At 40.6% G+C, this 17,570-nt stretch overlaps 1 protein-coding gene and 1 non-coding gene across 2 annotated transcripts in view; one reads left to right on the forward strand and one right to left on the reverse strand.

Annotated features, from left to right (window-relative positions):
• Nucleotides 1–17,570, forward strand: part of MARCHF11 (membrane associated ring-CH-type finger 11) — a 109,309-nt gene that overhangs the window by 60,717 nt on the left and 31,022 nt on the right. The window lies entirely within an intron of this gene.
• Nucleotides 6,572–6,643, reverse strand: TRNAW-CCA (transfer RNA tryptophan (anticodon CCA)). Its single transcript has one exon. It is a non-coding gene; the product is annotated as a tRNA-Trp (tRNA).

Raw genomic sequence — 17,570 nt, forward strand, 5'->3', positions numbered from 1 at the left:
TTGAGAAAAAATATTCTCTTTTCCTGTCATTGCTTCTATCTTCTCTTCTACCTTCCAAGGGTCTTGACTCAAATTTAGTGATATGATCCTGCAGTCCTACTCCTGCACATCTATTTGGAGAAAAATATGGTCCAAAAGGATGCATGCACCCCAGTGTTCATTGCAGCACCGTTTGCAGTAGCCAAGACACGGAAGCAACCTAAATGCCCAGTGACGAATGAATAAAGAAGAGGTGGTACATATATACAGGGAAATATTAGTCAGCCATTAAAAAGAATGAAACGATGCCATTTGCAGGAACATGGATGGAGCTAGAGATTGTCATACTGAGTGAAGTAAGTCAGGTAGAGAAAATCAAGTATCATATATCACTTACATGCAGAATCTTAAAAAAAAAATGCAATACAAATGAACTTACTTACAAAATAGAAACAGACTCACAGACTTCAAAAACAAACTTATCCTTACCAAAGGGGCAGGGTGGTGGAGGGAGGGACAGTTAAGGAGTTTGGGACTGATATGTACACAATGCTATATTTAAAATGGATAGCTGACAAGGACCTACTGGACAGCATAGGGAACCCTGCCTGATGTTATGTAACAACCTAAATGGGAAAAGATTTGCAAAAGGTCACATGTATATGTATAACTGAATCACTTTGCTGTACATCGGAAGCTAATATACCATTGTTAATCAACGATACTCCAGTATAAAAATTAAAAAAAAAAAAAAAACAGATTTAGTGATGAGTTCATTCTTCTCTCCTAAACTCACGAGGCTGTGGCATTGAGCTGCACTTGACTGTTTTCCCCAGCTGAGGAGAAAGCCAGAAGCTCAAAATACACACTGCAGGGAACCATAGGAAGAGGGCCTGAGTGCATATCGAACGCAAGCGTGATGAAGTAAATGGATGAATTAAGGAATGAGATGGCTCTCATTACAAAACAACGGGTTAAGTTAGGTTCACAGGTTTTATCTTAAGCAGACTGACGAAATATTTCATTTTAAGTTATGCTCACTGCAAGATGCCCTTTACAAAGTCCCACCTTAGCCTCCATTAAAAATGTTACTGCAGAGTCAAGACTCATAATCTTATTCACGACCTTCACCGATGACAGGAATTTATTCACTGCAGAAGGATAAAGTAATCGCAAGAGGGCGAGCCATGGTGTGCAGGTAAATACTATAAATACCATCGGCTAGAAGAGCTGGGACTAATGGCTTCTGATTCCATGACACAGCTTTGTTCCTTTTTGGATTCTTAACACACCCAGTAATAAAAGTAGATTTAATTAAGGGAAAATATGAGGCCACATTGCGTTTCTTTTTCATATCATTAATTAAGGCAGCCACGTCTTCCTGATGACAAAAGACTTCCAATAGTGTCTGCCCTGCATATGTACCACAAGCTCCTCCTCACCTACTGGTTCCACAATGTAAGACTTCTGGACCTAAAGGGAGATTGCCACTCAAGAATAATGATGCTTCCTGGGAAACAGACAAGTTGGGAATAAGATAAAAGGGCATGTTGGCAGCTGACCTGCAAGCCTAATCAGTTCACAAATGAAACACCAGAAATCTTTTTCAGATTTTGGCTTCCTTCTATATTTTTTCTTGAGTTGCATAAATCTCAATTTATATATTATAACCAAAGTTTGTGTTAATTTTGTTAATTCTTACACTATAAACCAGCTCTGTGAAAAACTAAGATAATAACCTTTCTTTGAAAATAAAAATATGCTCTTGATATAGAGTATTGGTATTAGGAGGAAGGATTGTATTGTTAAAAATTTTTCAAAGACATTATGGTGTTGAGATTTCTTAAATTGAAGTACAGTTGATGTACAATATTGTATACATTTCAGGTGTACAGTATAGTATTTTAAAGGTTATGCTCCATTTATAGTTACTATAAAATACTGGATATATTCCTTGTGCTATACATTACATCCTGTATCTTATTTATTTTACACATAATAGTTTTTGCATTTAATTCCCTGCCCCTTCACTGCCCCTAATCACCTTCTCTCTCCCCATTGGCCACTACTTGTTTGTTATCTATATCTGTGAATCTAGTTCTGTTTTGTTATATTCATTATTTTATTGTGTGTTTTATAGTTCACATATAACTGTTATCATATGGTATTTATCTTTCTCTGTCTGACTTATTTCACTTAGCATAATACTCTTTAAGTCCATCCATGTTGTTTCAAATGGCACAATTTCATTCTCTTTTTATGGCTGAGTTAAGATAGGCACAATAAAGGACAGAAATGGTATGGACCTAACAGAAGCAGAAGGTATTAAGAAGAGGTGGCAAGAATACACAGAACTATACAAAAAAGACCTTCACGACCAGATAATCACCATGGTGTGTTAACTCACCTAGAGCCAGACATCCTGGAATACAAAGTCAAGTGGGCCTTAGGAAGCATCGCTGTGAACAAAGCTAGTGGAGGTGATGGAATTCCAGATGAGCTCTTTCAAGTCCTAAAAGATGATGCTGTGAAAGTGCTGCACTCAATCTGCCAGCAAATTTGGAAAACTCAGCAGTGGCCACAGGACTGGAAAAGGTGTTTTCATTCCAACTCCAAAGAAAGGAAATGCCAAAGAATGCTCAAAGTACCACACAATTGTGTTCATCTCTCATGCTAGCAAAGTGATGCTCAAAATTGTCCAAACCAGGCTTCAACAGTACATGAACTGTGAATGTCCAGATGTTCAAGCTGGATTTAGAAAAAGCAGAGGAACCAGAGATCAAATTGCCAACATCCATTGGCTCATTGAAAAAGCAAGAGAGTTCCAGAAAAACATCTGCTTATTCTTTATTGACTACGCCAAAGCCTTGTTGTGTGGGTCACAACAACTGTGGAAAATTCTTAAAGAGATGGGAATACCAGATCACCTGACCTGCCTCCTGAGAAATCTGTACGCAGGTCAAGAAGTAACAGTTAGAACTGGACATGCAACAACAGACTGGTTCCAAATCGGGAAAGGAGTGCGTCAAGGCTGTATTTTGTCATCCTGCTTATTTAACTTATATGCAGAGTATATCATGCTAAATGCTGGGCTGAATGAAGCACAAGCTGGAATCAAGATTGCCAGGAGAAATATCAATAACCTCAGATATGCAGATGACACCACCCTTATGGCAAAAAGTGAAGAAGAAACTAAGGAGCCTCTTCATGAAAGTGAAAGAGGAGAGTGAAAAAGCTGGCTTAAAACTCAACATTCAGAAAATGAAGATCATGGCACCCGGTCCCATCACTGCATGGCAAATAGATGGGGAAACAATGGGAACAGTGAGAAACTATTTTGGGGGGCCTCAGAATCACTGCAGATGGTGAATGCAACCAGCCATGAAATTAAAAGATGCTTGCTTCTTAGAAGAAAAGCTGTGACCAACCTAGACAGCATATTAAAAAGCAGGGACATTACTTTGCCAACAAAGGTCTGAATAGTCAAACCTGTGGTTTTTCCTGTTGTCATGTATGGATGTGAGAGTTGGACTATAAAGAAAGCCGAGTGCCAAAGAATTGATGCTTTTGAACTGTGGTGTTGGAGAAAACTCTTGAGAGTCCCTTGAACAGCAAGGAGATCCAACCAGTCCATCCTAAAAGAAACCAGTCCTGAATATTAATTGGGAAGACTGAAGTTTAAGCTGAAACTCCAGTACTTTGGCCACCTGATGGGAAGAACTGACTCATTTGAAAAGACCCTTATGCTGGGAAAGATTCAAGGCGAGAGGAAAAGGGGATAACAGAGGAGGAGGTGGTTGCGTGTCATCACCGACTCAATGGACATGAGTTTGAGTGAGTTGGTGATGGACAGGAAAGCCTGGCATGCTGCAGTTCATGGGGTTAGAAAGAGTTGGACATGACTGAGCAAGTGAACTTTACTAATATTCCATTTTATGTGTATATGTATATATATATATGGTGCTTCTCTGGTGGCTTAGATGGTGAAAAATCTGCTTTGTATGTATATATATATTCACATTTTCTTTATCTGTGCATCTGTGAATAGACACTTGGTTTGCAGTCATATATTGGCAATTGTAAATAATGCTTCTATAAACATTGGGGAGCATGTATCTTTTTGAAATAGTGTTTTCTTTTTTTTTAAAGATATATACCCAGGAGTGGAATTGCTGGGTCATGTGGTAGTTCTGTTGTTAGTTTTTTGAGGAAGCTTCATACGGTTTTCTACAGTGGCTGCACAAATTTTCATTGCCACCACCTGTGTACCAGGATTCTCTTTTCTCCACATCCTCACCAATATTTGTTATTTGTGTTCTTTTTGATCATAGCCATTCTGATAGGTGTGAGATGCTATCTCATTGTGGTTTTAATTTGCATCTCCCTGATGATTAGTGATGTTGAGCATTTTTTCATGTGCGTATTGGCCATTTGTCTGTCCTCTTTGGGAAAATGTCTATTCAGGTCTTCTGCTCATTTTTTAGTCAAATTATTTGTTGTTTTTTTTTTTTTGATGTTTCATTGTATGAACTGTTTATACATATTAGATATAAACAGAACTCCTATTGGTCATATCATTTGCAAGTGTTTTCTCCCATTCAGTAGGTTGTGTATGTTTTTTAATTTTTTTTTTTTTTTGTATTTTCAGTGATTTCCTTTGCCGTGCAAAACTTTTAAATTTAATTACGTACCCCTTGTTTATTTTTGCTTTTATTTCTTTTGCTTTAAGAGTGAGATCCAAAAAAATATTGCTGAGATTTTGGTCAAAGTGGGTTCTGCTTCCTCTATAAGAGTTTTATGGTCTCTGGTCTTACATTTAGGTCTTTAATCCATTTTGATTTTATCTTTTTATGTGATGCGAGAAAATGTTCTAATTCCATTCTTTTTCTGGTAGCTGTCCAGTTTTCCAAGCACCACTTATTAAAGAAACTCTGTTTTCTCCATTGCATATTCTTGCTTCATTTGTTGTAGATTAATTGACATTAAGTACCTGAGTGTATTTTCAAGCTCTCTATTTGCTTCATTGACCTGGGCCAATCCATGCTGTTTTGATTACTGTAGCTTTGTAGTATAGTGTGAAGTCAGGGAGCATGATACCTTACAGCTTTGTTCTTTTTTTCTTAAGATTGCTTTGGGAATTCAGGTTTTTTTTTTGTGGTTCAGTATAAATTTTAGGGTTATTTGTTCTGTTTCTGTGAAAATTATCATGGGTATTTTGATAAGGATTGTGTTAAATCTGTAGATTTCTTTGGGTAGTATTGATATTTTAACAATATTAATCCTCCAATCCAAAACACATTATATCGTTCCATTTCTTTGTTTCATATTCAGATTCCTTCATCAGTATTTTATAGTTTTCATAGTACAGGTCTTTCACTTCCTTGGTTAAGTTTATCCTAGATATTTATTCTTTTTGGTGAGATTTTAAACATAATTATTTTCTTGCTTTCTCTTTCTGATAGTTCATTATTAGTGTATAGAAAAAGAATCAATTTCTATATATCAATCTTGTATCCTGTAAGTTTACCAAGTTCATTTATTAGTTCTAATGGATAGAGACTTTAGGGATTTTTATATTAAATATTATGTCATCTGAAAATAGTGGTAGTTTTAATCTTCTCTTCCAGTTTGGATGCCATTTATTCTTCATCTAGTCTGATTGTTGAGGCTAGGACTCCAATACTCTATTATGTAGAAATGAAGAGAGTTGAAATTCTTGTCTTATTCTTTATTTTAGAGGAAAGGCTTTCAGTTTTTCACTGTTGAGTATGTACCTATGAGGTTGTCTCATGACAACATGGTCCCTCTATACTAACTTTGATGAAAATTTTTTTCATGAATGAATGATGAAGTCTACCAGGTATTTTTCTGTGTCTGCTGAGATCATGTGCTTTTTTCCCTTCTTTTCATTAATGTGCTTTATCATATTAATTGATTTACAAATATCAAGATGTCCTTGCATCCCTGTAATAAATCACTTGATCATGGTGTGTGATCCTTTTTATATATTGTTAGATTTGGTTTGCTATTGTTAGTTCTCCTTTTTCATTTCTTATTTTGTTTATATCTATCTTCTCTCTTTTCTTCTTGATGAGCCTGACTCATAGACTATCATTTCAAAAAAACCAGCTCTTGGTTTTATTGATCTTCTTTATTGTACTGGAGGGGATCTCTATTTTATTTATTTCCTCTCTGATCTTTATTATTTTTTCCTTCAACTGACTTTGGGCTTTGTTCTCCTTTTTCTAATTCTTTTATATACCAGGTTAGGTTGTATATTTGAGATTTTTCTTATTTTTTGAGGTAGGCTTTCTGAGTGCTTTTTTTAAACCTCTAATATTTAGTTCAAATAAATGCGTGCGAGTAAGTCACTTCAGCTATGTCCAAATCTGTGCAACCCCATGGACTGTAGCCTGCCAGGCTCCTCTGTACATGGGATTCTCCAGGTAAGAATACTGGAGTGGGTTACTATGCCTTCCTCCAGGGGATCTCCCCAATCCAGGGATTGAACTCATATCTCTTAACATCTCCTGCATTGACAGGCAGGTTCTTTACCACTAGTGCCACCTGGGCAGCCCAGAAAAGCGAACACTGACCCCAGTGTGATTTGAACACACAACCTTTTGATCTGGAGTCAGATGTGCTACCATTGTACCATGAGGTTGGCCTCAAATAAATATGTATTTAATATTATATAATTGTATTCTAATTGTGCATTCAGATATGAAAATTCTGCTCTTCACCCACAGTTAGTAACCCACATATAAGCAGTGAAAAATGCAATGAATTTTTTCATGGGGTTGTGTGGTTTTCTTCTTTATATCTGGCCTCCTTTGAGTCCAGTGACACAATTTAATGATTCATTTGTGCAAAATAGTCTTACAGGCACAGAAACTGAATTATGTGATCTTGATCTCAGTTAGTGTCCTAAACAATAGTCTTTGTCTTATCTTTTTTGTTTTCTAAAGGAGACCTTTAAAATTACATGTATTAGAAATTTTCTAAATTAATAAAAACATACAAATATAATTTGTCTAGAGATCTAGGAAGAAAATATATTCCCTATGTCACCAATATGTTGCACCAATGGTCCTGGGGAAAAAAAAAGTGACAGTTGCTGTTTTTGCCTGTTGGATTAAGCATGCCTGTGTGTGCCTTCTCTCAGGGCTCAGCTGGTGAATTTCTGGGAACTCTGACCTCTTTACAGTTAACAGCTAGATGCAGTCCTTTGAACCTTCTGTTCCAAGGGTGCCATTAAGTGCTTAATAAAATCATCTCCTGTGATACTCACAGCAATCCTATAAGGTAGGTATGATTATCCTGTTCTGAAAATGAGGAGACTGAGGCTCTGAAAAGTCAAACACATTTCCGAGCTTATGTAGGAAGTAGCAGAATTAGGCCTCTCATTGAGACCGGACCACACTGAGGCTTGTTGTTCAGTTCAGTTCAGTTTAGTCACTCAGTCATCTCTGACTCTTTGCGACCCCATGGACTGCAGCACACCAGGCTTTCCTGTCCATCCCCAACTCCCATACCTTACTCAGACTCATGTCCGTTGAGTTGATGATGCCATCCAACCATCTCACCCTCTGTCATCCCCTTCTCCCGCCTTCAATCTTTCCCAGCATCAGGGTCTTTTCAAATTAGTCAGTTCTTCACATCAGGTGGCCAAAGTATTGGAGTTTCAGCTTCAGCATCAGTCCTTCAGTACTCAGGACTGATCTCCTTTAGGATGGACTGGTTGGATCTCCTTGCAGTTCAAGATACTCTCAAGAGTCTTCTCCAACACCACAGTTCAAAAGCTCAGCTTTCTTTACAGTCCATCTCTCACATCCATACATGACTACAGGAAAAACCACAGCCTTGACTGCTAAGTCACTTCAGTCGTGTCCGACTCTGTGCGACCCCATAGACAGCAGCCTACCAGGCTCCTCCATCCTTGGGATTTTCCAGGCAAGAGTACTGGAATGGGATGCCATTGCCTTCTCCGATAGCCTTGACTAGACAGACCTTTGTTGACAAAGTAATGTCTCTGCCTTTTAATATGCTGTCTAGGTTGGTCATGGCTGCAGTCACCATCTGCAGTGATTTTGGAGCCCCCAAAAATAAAGTCTGCCACTCTTTCCACTGTTTCCCCATCTATTTGCCATGAAGTGGTAGGACTGGATACAATGATCTTAGTTTTCTGAATGTTGAGCTTTAAGCCAACTTTTTCACTCTCCTCTTTCACTTTCATCAAGAGGCTCTTTAGTTCTTCTTCACTTTCTGCCTTAAGGGTGGTGTCACCTGCATATCTGAGGTTATTGATATTTCTCCCAGCAATCTTGATTCCAGCCTGTGCTTCATCCAGTCCGGCATTTTGAATGATACACTCTGCATATAAGTTAAGTAAGCACAGTGACAATATACAGCCTTGATGTACTCCTTTCCCAATTTGGAACCAGTCTGTTGTTCCATGTCCAGTACTGTTGCTTCTTGACCTGCGTACAGATTTCTCAGGAGGCAGGTCAGGTGGTCTGGTATTCCCATCTCCTTCAGAATTTTCCAGTTTGTTGTGATCCACACAGTCAAAGGCTTTGGCATAGTCAATAATGCAGAGGTAGATGTTTTTCTAGAACTCTTCTTGCTTTTTCTATGACCCAACGGATGTTGGCAATTTGATCTCTTGTTCCTCTGCCTTTTTTAAATCCAGCTTGAACATCTGGAAGTTCATGCTTCACACTGAGGCTTGTGATGTTAACTATCATCAATGCCAGGCCGGGGACACAGGTACATGGTCATAAACACACATACTCATGTATACATGTGTGTGTTGACTGAAGGAAAAAAAGTACAGCGTACAAGTTGAAAATTTTTATTTGGTAACTTTCAGTTCAGTTCAGTCACTCAGCCGTGTCCAACTCTACAACCCCACATACTACAGCACTCCAGGCTTCCTTACTGAGGATTATAGCCTGGGAGCCAGCCACTCAACTCTGAGGAACAGTTCCAAAAAGGTAAGGGAGGAGCCAGGATATGTAGGAGTTTTTGCTGGAAAAAGAAACACGTAGTCAAACACCAAAAGATTACTGCTAATCACACACAAAAATGATTATAGTGCTTTTCCATGTATAGGAAAGTACAAAAGTCTGGGCTCATTGAAATGATTTCTTAGGTAGGCATCTTAACTATCTAGGGCCCGTATCCAGAGTACAGAACATTTCCTGTTTTTCTTCTTTCTGAATTCCCCTCAGGGCACACCTCTGGGTACCACTGCCAGGGCTGGTGGCTTGCTGGTGGGCAACGCTCATAGTTTCCTGGAATGGCTGGCAGTGTTCCTTTTTCATAGGCATGCACACACACAGAAACACACACACAGACACCGCACACACTACACAAATGCTGTCCGCACGGAGCTGTTTACAGAGAGCTCTGCTTCTGCAGCTGCAGGAGAAACTCAGACCAGAGCATGCCTTTCTCATGCCCCTCAGCTACCTGGAAAGACACTGGCACTGTTTTCCGTTGCCTGCTCTCTCGGGCCACTTCAGCTCGGAATCTCTCATTTTGCAGACCCCCTCTTCACCGCTGCCCACCCTGCCCCAGGTCGCTAAGCCTTCTGGAAATGAATGGAACTGACCCTCTCTAATCCCCCTTTTCTCCAGAGGTTGTCCTGCCTGGGGATGGTTCTGCCACCAGCAGGTCCCCTTTCTCTTCCCTGACAGATGTTAAGACAGGACCTTCCAAGTTCCATGCCCATCACTGCAGCCCTGTACCTGCCCTCCTCTCCCATCTCCTAGCCAGAGATTTAGGCTTTATTTCTTTAGCAAGAGCACATTTAATATTGTAGCTATTTAATAATTTATTAATTACTTGGGAGCATAGGAGGCCTTATTTCACTGTCTGCAAAGCATGCTTAGTTTCAGTCATTCATTCTTCCTGCTTCCAACTAGAAATCTTTTGTCAGAGAAGTCTTTTGAAGAATAGGTTTTTATTTAATAGGGATATAACCTCCTAAAAGGACTTCTCTGGTGGCTCAGCTTGTAAAGAACCCTCCTGCCAACGCAGGAGATGCAAGAGATGCAGGTTCAATCCCTGGGTCGGGAAGATCCCCTGGAGAAGGAAATGACAATCTGCTCCATTATCCTTGCCTAAAAAATCCCATGGACAGAGGAGCCTGGTGGGCTATAGTCCATGGGGTTGCAAAGAGTCAGACATGATGCATGCACACATACAGCCTTCTAAAAAGCAATAATATGCTAATCTAATTTCAAAAAAAAAATCAATAGTGCTTCCCTCAAGCCCTTCTCTTTTCTCTAAACTACTTACTTTTTTCACTCTAAGCATTTTTTGGGGAATGGAAAGCTCTGGAAAAGTTGCCTTCACATCTCCTCTTAGATAAATCCTGTTCATAAATGAAGTGGCTTAAAAGCTAGGTCAGCTGTCATGTGAATAATTTAATGTTCGTCCCTTCTGTAATGTGCGTTGTTTTGGAACATTTCTCAGGATAGACAGAGATTTTCTAAAAAGTAGAGGAGCAGCTTAGTGAACATCTGACCGTAGGCAGGTCCCTGGCCAGTGTTGGGGATCCTCCCTGAGTTGCCTCTGACACTGTGGGTCATGGGGCAGGGGGTTTCTACCGCTACCATGAGTTATGGGCTGGATCCGTGGGCTTGACGAGGGAGAGTTGAGTGACTAGTACATTATCCCATAGGAGTGAGAAGATGGCCCAAGTTGAGACAGGAGATGTTTCAGGGTAAGTTCAGAGGCGTCATGGCAGAGTGGCTGGACCAGCATCAATGGTCACATTGATGTCCTGGCAGCCAGCTTGGTGGCCTTGGCTAGCAGTTTACTTCTCTGCTGGGACCTGTCTTTTCTCTTCCTTAAAGCAAAGGGCCTCTGAGCAGCTTTCTCCCTCTTTCCACATGTGTTTCTACGAGGATAGGTTCTTGGTTGTGCATGTTCAGATCTGAAACAGGTTGATCTCTGTCCTCAGTAGACAGTTTTCATCTGTGCCCATCATTTCTCTCCGAACCAGATTGTCTTCGTTTTTGTCTCTCATCTGAAGAGCTCTCTTTTCTCCAGGACCACAGGATCATTTAATTTGTAGGGTAGGTTCCCTCTCTGATGTGCCTAATCCAGAAGCTGTTTGGTATCAGAATGTTAGAATTACCCTAAAGTTGTTGAATAGCTTTCTTCCAATTCCTAATCAAAAACCATAAAAGGCTAATCTGGGTTGCTTCAGTGTATGGAGACTCTGTGCAGGATGATAATGCAGCATTATGGATGCTTTAGTGACCTTGACTGTGGCCTTGGATGGGGGTAAGTCAGTCTGTTGTTCCATCTATCCATTCATTGATCCATTCATTTGTCTACCTATCACCCACCCATTCATTCACCCATCTATCCTTCCCTTCTCCCCCCCCATCCTTTCCTCCCTCCTCCCTTCCTTATTTCCATCACTCCCACCCTTCCTTCCTTCTTTCCATCCCTCCCTCTTTCCTTAAGCAACATGCTTTTCCTTCCTTTATCAATGCTTCACTGAATTACCTGTCATTCATTTCAAAAATTAGCATGCTGGGTTAATAGATGCCTGTAGCTTATTTCATGCAGAATCACAAGGAATTGGAATTCTTTTTTTTAATTAGCACATTAGTCACCATCTGACATTGTCCTCCCCGCACCATTTCTCACGCGTTTTCCGGCTGAGTCACCATGTAATGCAGTTGGCTGGCTGATGAGATGACCCCTGACATACTTTGGACATCACCGCTATTAGGTTTCTCAGGAAACTACATTGAATTATCTTGAAAGAAATCAGGCTTTTTCCCGCTCGTTTTCTTTTTCTTTTTTTTTTTTAAAGATAAGCATGCTTTAAGTTCAGAAGAGAGTACAGCTAAAATACCCACAGTCCAAACACAGTGTCCATTTTGGTCTTAAGTGTGATAGACTAGTTTCTCGACCTTGGCACTATCGACATTTTGGGACTGATAATTCTGTGGGGCTGACTTGTACACTATAGGATATGAGCAGCTTCCCTGGCTTCTACTTCCTAAATGCCAGAGGCACCATTTCCAGTGATGATAACTGAAAATGTCTCCAATATTCTGTCAAATTGGACACGGGACAAGGTGGGCTAAAATCATCCTTGGTTGAGAACTAGACCAGAAAGTTACAGTGACTTTGGGATCCTTTCATGCTGTCAAAACAAATCACTCACACAGAGAGATAAAGCAGAACTAGGTCTCCTTCACTGACCCAGTGTGAGTTCTGATGATGTGCCAGGCACAGTGCCAAGTGACAAGGACTCAGTCAGACATTGACAAGGTTTTGTCCCTGCCTGCACAGAGCTCCCAGAGAAGTCGGGGAAGCAGATGCGTAAACCGATCATCATGTATCGATGGGAGTTAATAGGGAGAAAGTTAGTCATATTGCTGGATGTTCTGTGTCTATCAGACTGTTGACCAACATCACTTCTCAAACAGTTCTTCTGGGGTCCTGCAAATACAGCCTGCCTTTAAACCGGGCACCCCAGAAGCATCCCTTGTTCTTTCCTTCACCTTGGAGCCTTGCTCAGGTTGCTTCTCCTGAAAGATCTTATCTCAGACTTCTACATCTCCAAATTTCCCCTGTCACTCACAGGCAGGCCAGTCTCCTCCAGGAAGCCATTCTGGATCGCTTTAGTTTGCGTTGATGTCTGCCCACCTAATTCCCATTGTGAAACTCACAGTCTCTTCTGCACAGTTGATGGCTAAATTGCATGCTGTACTGCTTGATTCCCCTGTTTCTCATGCATTGGTTTCATCCCTCAAGTAGATTATAAGCTATTTGAGGTGGAAGCCAGGTACTATACTGAAATGTTTACATTAATGGCCTAAGAAGTCACTATTTGACTGCTGTTGGCTTGTAAAACTAAGTGTGAGACTTGAACTCAAATCTATTATAAAAAGACAAGTAAAAGAATGATAAAATGAAATTAAATCAAAACCTGTAGCCAAAGAGAGAGAGGTGCTTGGTCGTCTGCCTGGCACGTTCTTTTCTGCCTAATGAACCTCTACTGATGCGTCAAAACCCCAGAGCACATTACCTTCCTCTTTATGCTTTTGTGGCTCCAGATTGTGAAGCGCATCTCTGCTCTGCTCTTTGAGAGTGCTGTGTGCACAGATGTGGTTGCTGGGGAATCCCCTGGGGTGAGCCGCTGCCTGTCTCTAGAACCCAACTAAGGAAGGAGTGCTAGGGGTGAAGATGTCCGTACACAGTTATTCTGAGACAACTATATCGAATGTCATTTTACAGTGAAGAATACTGAGGTCCTTATGAGAAGAGTAACTCACGTGGTAGAAGAGCCAATTCCAGTTCTCTTTTTGAACCAGCCTCCCCATAGCCAAGGAAAACCGCTGTGTAAAGACTGCATAAATTACACAGAAGAGGTGATCTTGACTCATGCTCTGGTCCTTAACGATCAGAGGTACTGTTCTGACCCCCGGGAGAGTATACGGTGTTCAGTCTTATCAATGAAAATAACCAATAAACCGTCTATGGTAAGAATAGAAAAGAGCTTTATCTGAGATAAATTGAGGACTCTATCTCAGGAGAGACCCTCTCATCTAACTCCAAGGAACTGCTCCAGAGAAGCATGGTTTTTATGCTTGTCAGAACAAAGAGCATGAAACAAGTCAGGAATACATTCCTGGAAGGTTTCAAGAAAAACAGATCAGGACACCCACAGCCAGTCAGTATGGCCTTGGCACCTGGGAAGACAGTCTTATCATCAAAGGAGGACCAGCGTTGGCACCTTAGGGAGGGAGGCACTTAATCTTTATTTTTAGCATGGACATTCCTACTGCTCCTCAGTGCACCTTTTTCTTTAATAATTAAAGCAGGTGTGCAGCGTGTGTTTGATGGGCCACAAACAGGATGTTTTAGTTAGCATAAAATTCACCTCAACTCAGGTATAAGCCGGAATGACTTCCCTGTACCTCAGGATGTGAAAGTTTCTTTCATCAGTCTGCATGAACTGAGCATTTCAAATGAGAAGGTAGTTGCTTTCCATGAAAATCCCGTTCCGAAAGCAAGGCTGAAAACAGTAACAGCCCACTGAGAGTTTTAGTAAGTTCCATTAACAAAGGTAGCTTTCAGTTCGTGGAGAGAACAAGTAAATATGATTGTGACCACCTACTAATTACTTAGAGACGTCCTGGAGAGAGTATGTTCAAACATCATGCTAATACATGCATGCTCCGTCACTCAGTCATGATCACCATGGACTGCAACCTGCAGCCAAGCTGGTTCCTCTATCCATGGGATTTTTCCAGGCAAGAATACTGGAGTGGGTTTCCATTGCCTACTTCAAGGGATCTTCCCAACCCAGGTATCAAACGTGCATCCCTTGGGTCTCCTGCATTGGCAGGAGGATTCTTCACCACTGCACCACCCGGGAAGCCCATTCAAACATCATTAGTACCAAATAATGAGAAGAGTATAGAAACAAAAGCGCTTGATATGCAGGCATACACTTTTAATTCATATGGGGTAAAATCTAGTTATTGAGATTAACTACATTAGACAGTTGACACTTGAGGCAAATTTCCCTGGTTTGAAACAATGGATAGCACCTGCTTTTGTTGCAAGAAAGAATTAACACAGAGAGGAAAAGGGCAGTATAAGGTTTTGAACACTGAAGAGCTGAAGTGTATTTTTATTTCAACACTTGGAACATTAAATCTGGATCAACATACCTTTGACAAGTATGGACATCTACAACAATCAGAACAGTTGAACAAGAGATTACCTTGAGGGATGAGATATGGATGGTTCAGAAAGAATTAGAAGAATAAAATGCAGGAGTAAATATGCATTTTCTTAAGTGAGATCCAGAATCTTTGGTGTCTTCATGTAGACTCCATACCCTACAGTTGCTAAAAAAAATACTAGCTTGTGGCCCTAGTGGTAAAGAACCTGCCTGCCAGTGCAGGAGATATAAAGTGATGTGGGTTCAATCCCTGGGTCAGGAAGATCTCCTGGAGGAGGGCATGGCAGCCCACTCCAGTATTCTTGCCTGGAGAGTCCCATGGACAAAGGAGCCTGGAGGGCTACAGTCCATAGGGTCGCAAAGAGTCGGACACGACAGAAGTGACCTAGCACGCGTTAGTTCAAAAAGCTGTTGCTCCTGTTAATATCAAGTCACTTGAGAGACTTTTTCTCAGTGAGGCGAAACCTTATATCTAACAATACTCATCTCTTATAAAAAAAAAAAAAACTTCACACTTTCTGCCCCTTTGATCTGCCATCTTCCTGTGACTCTGGAGACAATTAGATAGGATGGTCTCCAGCCTCCATTTACTAAGACTTGGGACCTGAATAGAGGACAGCTTTGGTTAGAAAGGTTTTTCTGGACAGATATTTTTTTGGAAAGGCTCATCTGACATATGGGGTTAGTGTCCATGCCTCTGGTCATTAACAGACACTTCTGTTCAGGTTCCCTACCTACTCCATGTCTGTGGGCTCTGCTAGTCCTGCTTCTTACTTGGTGATGAAGCTTTCTCTTTGTTCCTCTCATCCTGGAGTTGAATTTTCAAGCTTGCCAGGCTTATCTGATCACTCTGGCCCAGACCTGAATTTTTGGTCCCTTTGCTGTTCCACATGGCCTCAGGCCAGTTTAACAGTTTTTTTCCTGAGTCATCCAAGACTATTCTCCTAGAGTTAAAGTCAAAGGGCAGCCTTGCCTCAGTTCAGTTCAGTTCAGTTAGGTACGACTCTTTGGGGCCCCATGGACTGCAGCATGCCAGGCCTCCCTGTCTATCACCAATTCCCAGAGTTCACCCAAATTCATGTCCATTGCATCAGTGATGCCATCCGGCCATCTCATCCTCTGTCGTCCCCTTCTCCTCCTGCCTTCAATTTTCCCCAGCATCAGGGTCTTTTCAAATGAGTCAGGTCTTCACATCAGGTGGCCAAAGCTTTGCGTTTCAGCTTCAGCATCAGTCTTTCCAATGAATATTCAGGACTGATTTCCTTTAGAATGGACTGGTTGGATCTCCTTGTAGTCCAAGGGACTCTCAAGAGTTTTCTCCAACTCCACAGTTCAAAAGCATCAATTCTTTGGCGCTCAGCTTTCTTTATAGTCCAACTCTCACATCCATACATGACTACTGGAAAAACCATAGCTTTGACTATTCATGTGTAAGCTCCATGTGACCCCAGTTGTCATGAGGAAACCTGGGATGACTCTCAACACTGGAGGGAAATCTTCTTAGGGTCCACCTTCTCTCAGAGGTTTCCTTCCTGGGGGAAGACTATTTCTCTCCTACTTCACAATCCGAGGACCCAGGCACATAGTTCTGGACACTCATCCCAAGAAGTGTGCATTTTGAGGTACAGGAAATGCTGAAACGTCTTGTTTGTGGTCCATCAAACATATATTGGGCTGGCTTCCCTGGTGGCTCAGTGGTAAAGAATCCACCTCCAGTGCAGGGGACTTGGGTTCAATCCCTGATCCTGGAAGATCCCCTGGAGAAGGAAATGGCAACCCACCCTAGTATTTCTTGCCTGGAAAAATGCCATGGACAGAGGGGCATGGCAGGCTGGTCCATGAGGTCTCAATGTGTCCAACAGAACTGAGTGACTGAACAACAACAAAACATACATTTTACGACTGCTTTAATTATTAAAGAAAAGGGTACAAAGACCAGAAGTAGTGAATGTCACTTGTGCTGCATTATTATATTTATATATTGATGGATTTGATTTGCTGATGTTTTATAGAGGTTTTTTTTGTGTTTGTTTTCATCTATGCTCGTAAGGAGTATGGTCTGAAAGTATTTTTTTTCTTGTAATGCTTTTGTCAGGTTTTGGTACCTGGTTGATGCTGACCTCATAAAATGAGTTGGGAAATATTCTGTCCTCCTTTATGTTCTGAAAGAACATATGTAAAATTGACATCTTATTTTCTAAATGTTTGATAAAATTCTCAGTCAAACCATCTGGTCCTGGAGATGTTTGTTCATTAGTTTGTGGAAGGCTTTGGATTAAAAATTCAATTTATTTTATATAGTATTATTCTATTTCTATACATTCTATTTCATCTTGAGTCAGTTTTGGTAAGTTTGTTTTTCTCAGAACATTTGTCTATTTTCCGTTTGTAATTGAATCCAATCCACTGGCATAACATTGTCTACAGTGTCCTCTTAATGTTCTTTTCCTCTGTGACATTGGTCATCACATCTCCTCTTTCATTTCTTGGTTCGTTTTTCTAGAGTTTTATTGATTTTATTAACATTTAAAAGAAGCAGTTTTGTGTTCCTCTAATTGTTTTTCCTAGGTTGTTTTGATTTCACCTTTCTCACACAAAGCAAATTTCTCTTGCATGACTTTTATCTCAGGTCTGACGAATTTATGAAAATGCTTTTCTCACAGAGAAGACTCATATTAAACCATGAAATCATTTTTAATATGCAACCTATAAATGAGAGTCTTCAAAGAATAGGCATATAATTAACTGAATGTTTTATCCGCCTGTCAAATTGATTACACATTGAGATGTTTTCTGCCAGCGTTTCAAATTCCAACTTTAGTGGTTCAATTTAAACACCATCTAAAGATGATTGAAAATGGGT

Source organism: Dama dama, chromosome 25 (assembly GCF_033118175.1).
Source record: "Dama dama isolate Ldn47 chromosome 25, ASM3311817v1, whole genome shotgun sequence".
NCBI classification, from domain to species: domain Eukaryota; kingdom Metazoa; phylum Chordata; class Mammalia; order Artiodactyla; family Cervidae; genus Dama; species Dama dama.